Source organism: Cenococcum geophilum (genome assembly GCF_001692895.1).
Source record: "Cenococcum geophilum 1.58 unplaced genomic scaffold K441scaffold_9, whole genome shotgun sequence".
Lineage (NCBI taxonomy): Eukaryota > Fungi > Ascomycota > Dothideomycetes > Gloniales > Gloniaceae > Cenococcum > Cenococcum geophilum.
In genome coordinates, this window is record NW_027137567.1 from 2,881,507 (window position 1) to 2,888,539 (window position 7,033).

A 7,033-nucleotide genomic window follows, 5' to 3' on the forward strand; every position below is an offset into this window, starting at 1 on the left:
CGGTAAGCTAGTACTCCAAGTTATTAACTTCTTAACCTCCTTCTAAGCCGCACGCTTTTTAAAAGATATATTAGCTAGGAACGCATAGGATACTCTTTAATTATACTAAATTAATATCTACCTAGGACCCCCTAATTAAATCGTTTATAATATAAAAAAGAACTTTTTATCTACGGAGTTTCGATAATAGGTAAAGGCAATAATAATTAAGGTTAAGGAAGTCCCTGTTAAGGCATATAATAGTATTAGAAAAGTAAAACGATATTATACGCCATTACGCCGCGTATATAAGATTATTTCTTTAAAACTAGAGGGTACTAGCGAAGAGCTTATCCTATAGATAGCTGTTAAGGCTGTTAATGATACCGCTAGCCTAGATAGGCTTGTACCTATATTACTAGTCTTTAGCGCCTACCCTTAAATAACTAACAATTCTTTACTATCTCCCTCTATTGCGCAATAAGCTGAGGCTATTTATAAGGCAATAAAGGAGGTATAACGTCTTTACGCTACGCGCTAGGTCAATAACATATTAGGAATAAGAAATAGCCTAAATACCTTAACTACGCTTAATCTGCCACTCTAATCGGAGGTACGCGTATAGCATAAAAAGGGAGGATAGTTAGGCCCATATAAACTTATTACAATTAATAGTTAAACTTATACTCTTTAGATGCCCTATAGACCTACTTAATTCCACTTAACTATTATTAAGCCCTACTATAGGGATAATAGCTCTNAGCCTTTATAGNATACCCTANAGGATACCCTANANAAGAACTATAATTAANATNCTNTAGAAGGCGAAGGCGATTTTAATATAATTATAGTAGACGTACCGCAACTATGACGCAGTAGAGGTTGCCTAAAGGGATTATAAAATTACTAATATCTTATTAATTTCAAAGAGTAATTTATTACCGCTATTAAAAATAGAGATAAACTATTAATGGCCTTTATAACAGCTAAAGAGAAGGCTAACTTTAAACTCGCAAAATAGCTTTAAAAGGAAGGCCGCATTATAACTCTAGGAGCTCCTTTTTAAGTATTTAACAAGCAGGAGATCAACGGTCTTATTATAAGAGGAGTCTTTAAATTTGAGAAATATAACCCTACTAAGTTCGATGGAGTCCGTATATTTAAGTTAAAAATAGTTAATAAAATTAAAGGTAAAGCTACCAATACCCTATTTAAGAAGTTAAGGCTAGTTATTTAAGGTTATAATAATAATAGTAAGGAAGTAATCCTTATATAATCCCCTATAATTTAATAAGCTAGTTAACAAGTTATTATTACGCTAGCTCCCTCCTTAATAAAGAATAGGATGGCGGTTTACCTATAAGATATTACTCAGGCCTATACCCAATTAGAGACGCGCCTTTAGCGCTTAATACTAGCATACCTTCTAGAGTAAATTCGCCACCAATATCCTAAGGATACGATTATAGTCGTACTTAAGCTATTATATGGAATCGCAGAGGTAGGAACTTATTGGTAGGCTACCTATAGCAAGCACCATAAAGAGAAGCTTTTAATAACTACTTCTATATTTAATCCCTGCTTCCTTATTATAACTACAGAAACTCTATTTAGAATCGTCAGCATATAAATAAACAATATAATTATCTTAAAAGACAACTAATTCTTAGCTCTTAAAGAAGATAAGCTAGTAAAGGCAAACCTTATAGTAAAGCTAAAGGAAAGACTTAACTTAGTAATACTATTACTCTTTAATAGATGTATCCTCTCCCTAAATAAGGGCTCCATTACTCTACGCCAAAAGGGTTAAGGTAAGAAGATTAACGTTATTAACGTTAATTCTCTAAAGTAAGGATATATAGAGCAACGCGCTTATAGAGCTTATGTGGCTTCTATCTATTAACCCAAGGCTTCCTTTAATCTCTCTATTGCCGCTTAATACTAGGAACTAACTAAGGATAATATTCTTGCCCTAAATAAGCATCTTTTTTAGTAAATAAACTATCTTAATAGGGGACTACTTTATGTACCTATTAACTTTCCTACCGCTAAGCTCTTTATATTCGTTAATAGATCGTTTATAAACAATAAAGATTTTAGCTTTTAGCTAGGATATAAGATTATTATTGTAAACGAATCTACTAAAGAGAATGACTTTATAATCTATGGCAACCTTATCTATTAGAGCTTAACTAAGAGTAAACGCGTTACTTAAAGCGTTCTAGCGTTAAAGATATATAAAATAGTCGGCGGAGTTAATATAGCAATTACAATTAGAACTACCCTTAAGATAATTATAGACCGGCTTAAACTTCCTGCTATTCCTATAATTATATACACCAACTTATATTCCCTCTATAAGTATTTAGTTAAGCTTAGTACTATAAAGGAGAAGCGTCTTATAATTAATATTATAGCACTTCGGTAGTCCTATAAGTATTAAGAACTCTTTAAGATCTAATAGATTAATAGCTAAAATAACCTAGTAGATGCGATAATAAAGGCAAACCCAAATAAGGCACTAGAGATATTTATTAATATAAATACTCTACATATATAAGTTAAAGGTTAGGTTAAGAAGGAAATTTAGAGAAGTTAAGATCTTATAGAACTTCAACCGCTAGTTAAAGTTATCTAATTAGTTAGATCTTTACTAAGAGCGCCGCGCCTAATTAATTTAGGTAGCGGTATAGACTTCTACCAACTAATTAGGATTTTCTATGCCCGGCATAGAAAATCGCCATTAGCTCGCTTACTACTAGCGTCTTAGCGGCCCACCTGTCTTCGCGTTATCTACTAAATTCTACTAACTGCCGCATTATCGTATATCGTCTAGTTTTGTTATATATTATCTAGTTTTATTATATATTGTCTGGTATTATTATATACTGTCTATTTATATATATATATATAGCAACCATAAAAAGAAGAGTTACTAGTGTTAGGAATAAGGTAAGTTGCTATTACATAAAGCATATTACCGTCACGTGTTAACGTAGCCCTAGCGTGGTAAGGAACCTTAAGTTCCTTACCCCTTTCCTCATTCCTATTAATAAGAATTAACCAACATCACTGTAACCCTACTCGAGTAGTTGTTATTGGTGAGTCACCCTGTATTTCCAACAGGAGGGGTTATACTTAGCCCGTGAAATAAATGCCCTATACCCTTTAGGATATTTAGCCACGCCTTAGCCTTCTTTTTCCTGCTTATTAACCTAATACGTAACTCTATGTATAATAATACTATTGGTATTACGATACAGTCGGCCGTACAACCCGCATCGTTATAAAGAGTTTTGACTATACTACTTCCACTTATAAAAGGCCTAAGAAGACACGTATTAGTTATAAGTATACTACTCTATAAAATACCTACCTACTTACCTTAAACTCTTTTTACTTTAGCTTATAATTTAAAGACGTATTTTTAGGTCTTTTAAAATATATAAGGGTAAGAATACTTTACGCGTTAGCGCGTAGTTTAGTATTATTTATAACGTTAATCTTTACGCGACTAATTAATAGTATTTTTAAAATATATAGGACGCTGCTAGAGAAGCTATACCCTAAGGGGGGGTTCCTATTTTCCTATATACGTAGATATAAACTAGGAAGAAGAGGTAGAGAAAGTATACTTACTAAATAAGTAACCTTACCGTATAGGGTAAATATATAGGTATATAGCTGGGCTAATAGGCTAATAGTACGCGCGTATTAGCGACTTAATTACATCGGCAAAATATAGTACCCTACCAATGGCCTCAATGGTTGGTGGTTGACGCAATTGGCGCGCAGTTAAGGGCATTTGGCAACTCGACCGACTAGCCTATATCGTGTTTTTTTGACACGCAGCCTGCGCGCAGTCTACGCGCAACCTGCGCGCAACCTGCGCGCAACCTACGCGAAACCTACCAGTAATCTGCGCATTTGGCAACCACAATTATATTTACCTCTTTTATACTAATAGCATATTTTAAATAAATAAAAGCTACTTTAAGGCTATTTATAAGGCTAGCAAAATAAATATTATTTTAGATAATTTAATATAATATAGCAATAGTTCTCTTCTACCTATCTACCTATTAACTTACCTACCTACCTATCTACCTACCTACCTACATCGCCTACCTGTCTACATTACCTACCTATCTACATTACCTACCTATCTGTATTGCCTACCTGTCTATATCGCCTACCTATCTGCATCGCCTACCTATCTACATCGCCTACCTGTTTATATTGCCTACCTATCTATATCGCCTACCTATCTGCATTGCCTACCTGTCTACATCGCCTACCTATTTATATCTGCCTACCTATCTATATCTGCCTACCCGTCAGCATTTACTTACCTGTCTGCATCTGCTTGCCTATCTGTATCTAATTACTAGTCTGCATCTACCTACCTATCAGCATCTACCTACCCGTCAGCATCTCCCTGTTTATGCCTACCTGTCTGTGCTACCTTGATTCAATCGATTAATTAAATCGTTTATAGTGTTCGCTGGCTAGTCGTTGTCGTCTGGCTCTGGCGACGGTCGTCTGGTTCTGGCGACGGTCGTCTAGTTTTGGTAACGGTCGTCTGGTTCTAGCGACGATCGTCTGGTTCTGGCGACGGTCGTCTAGCTCTGGCGACGGTCGTCTGGCGACGGTCGTGTGGTTCTGGTAACGGTTGTCTGGCAATAGCGACGGTCGTCTGGTTCTGGTAACGGTCGTCTAGTTCTAGCGATGGTTGTCTGGTTCTGGCGACGGTCGTCTCATTCTGGCGACGGTTGTCTAGTTCTGGTAACGGTGTTCTAGTTCTGGCGACGGCGACGGTCGTCTGGTTCTGGTAACGGTCGTCTAGTTCTGGCGACGGTCCTCTGCTGGCTGCCGTTCTGGTGCCTCCCTAGGTAGGAAGGATGTAAGGAAGGATGGATGGATAAAAAAAATAAGGTGGCTATATAGGAGAGGCTATCGGGAATATAGCGGGGACCCGATGCAGAGCTTCGTGTAGAGCCTCTGTACGCAGAGCTTCGCGCAGAGCCTCGTGCAGAGCTTCGTGCAGAGCCTTGTGCAGAGCCTCGTGCAGAGCTTCGTGCAGAGCCTCTGTACGCAGAGCTTCGTATAGAGCTTCGTGTAGAGCCTTGTGCAGAGCCTCTAAGTAATAAAACTATGTAAAAATTCATTTGCGTAATTAGCATATAACTTTACCTTAATTATATATTAAGGAATATACAGTTAGCTTTTAAAGTTGTTAAGTAGGTTAACTGCGTATTATTTAACTTTTAAGTAGGTTAACTACGTGTTAAAGGATATATAGTTAGCTTTTAAAGTTGTTAAATAGTATATTAAGTAGGTTAACTGCGTATTAAGTTAGTTAAATTATATATTAAGTAGGTCAACTGCGTGTTAAGTTAGTTAAATTACATGTTAAGTAGGTTAACTGCGTATTAAGTTAGTTAAATTGCATATTAAGTAGGTTAACTGCGTATTAAGTTAGTTAAATTGCATATTAAGTAGGTTAACTGCGTGTCAAGTTAGTTAAATTGCATATTAAGTAGGTTAACTGCGTATTAAGTTAGTTAAATTGCATATTAAGTAGGTTAACTGCGTATTAAGTTAGTTAAATTACATATTAAGTAGGTCAACTGCGTATTAAGTTAGTTAAATTATATGTTAAGTAGGTCAACTGCGTGTTAAATTAGTTAAATTGCGTGTTAAGTTGGTTAATTGCGTGTCAAGTTGGTTAATTGCGTGTTGAGTTAGTCAAATTGCATATCAATTACGCGAAACGCGAACACCAAAGTCAACTTGAATCTCATCCTGCGAATATTTTCCCGATGTAGTAGGGGTAAAGATATTTAAAGATATCTATGGCTTAGCTATAGGCTTAGCTATAGATATCTATAAATATTAATAGGGGTTATATATATTATATACGGCTTAGTAACTAAGTAGGCGCTTAACTAAGCTATAAATACTAATAGTATATCTATGGTTTAATTTATATAGCTAAATTAGCCGCTAAGTTATAATTTAGTAGGTAGGAGGCCTATACGCTTAGCGGTATATAGATATTACCCTATATCTACAGTTAATCTTTAATCACTAGCAATACTGTAGTAATATTACGCTTTTAATACCCGTTAAGTAGTATACGTAGAGCTATCTAAGGGCTCTCTACTCGCACTAGGATGGTAAGAATTGGCTATAGGTTAATAAAGATATTTACGTTTTAGATTAGGCGCCACTATTATATAAATACCCTACTAAACTTATACTACACTAAAATAAGCCCCTAAGGGGCTATAGATAAATACTTTAAGAGGACTCCTTAAAAGCTAGATATATATATTATTTTAAAGCTTTTTTACCTACTTAAAGCCGTTTATAAAGCTAATCTAGTAAGTACTATATCTGCTTCTACTATTAATTAAACTATTATATAGCCGCTTCCTTACTAACCCTTTAGGCCTATATAACCTACCTAATCTTTTTAATAACCTTAAGCTATAGGGAGTACTATTAGAGCTTATTTTGCTAGCTAGCCTACTATTTACTACCCTATTTAGAATTTAGCGCTATTATAAAAAGATTACCTCTAAGCCCTTTAGTTTACTTACGCTAAAGGGCCTATATAGACTTTACTATATAGTATATATAATATATAGGCGGCTACTTAAGCGGCTGCTCGGGCTTAGGCCCTTACTATAGCTATAGCTATAACTATAGTTGCGGCGGCGCTAGTAAAGGGGAAGCTATAGCGCTTACCTAGGCTGATATATCCTAGCTTAATTCTATAACAGATAAAGGCGCTAGTAGATATACTATTAGTAGACGTAAATATATAGATACTAAAAGGACCTTAAGCTAAAAAGTAAGGCTACTAGATATAAGTAATTAAAGCTATAAAGATTATACCTACTAGAACTTGGCTATATAGTTAAATAACGCCTATAGCTTACGTACTTAGGCGTTTATAATTTTTAGGCGGTTTATAATAGCTAGTGTAAGCTTTGTAGTGTGTAGAATTGAACGAGCAACTTGATTGTAAATCTATGGGTATCAAGTG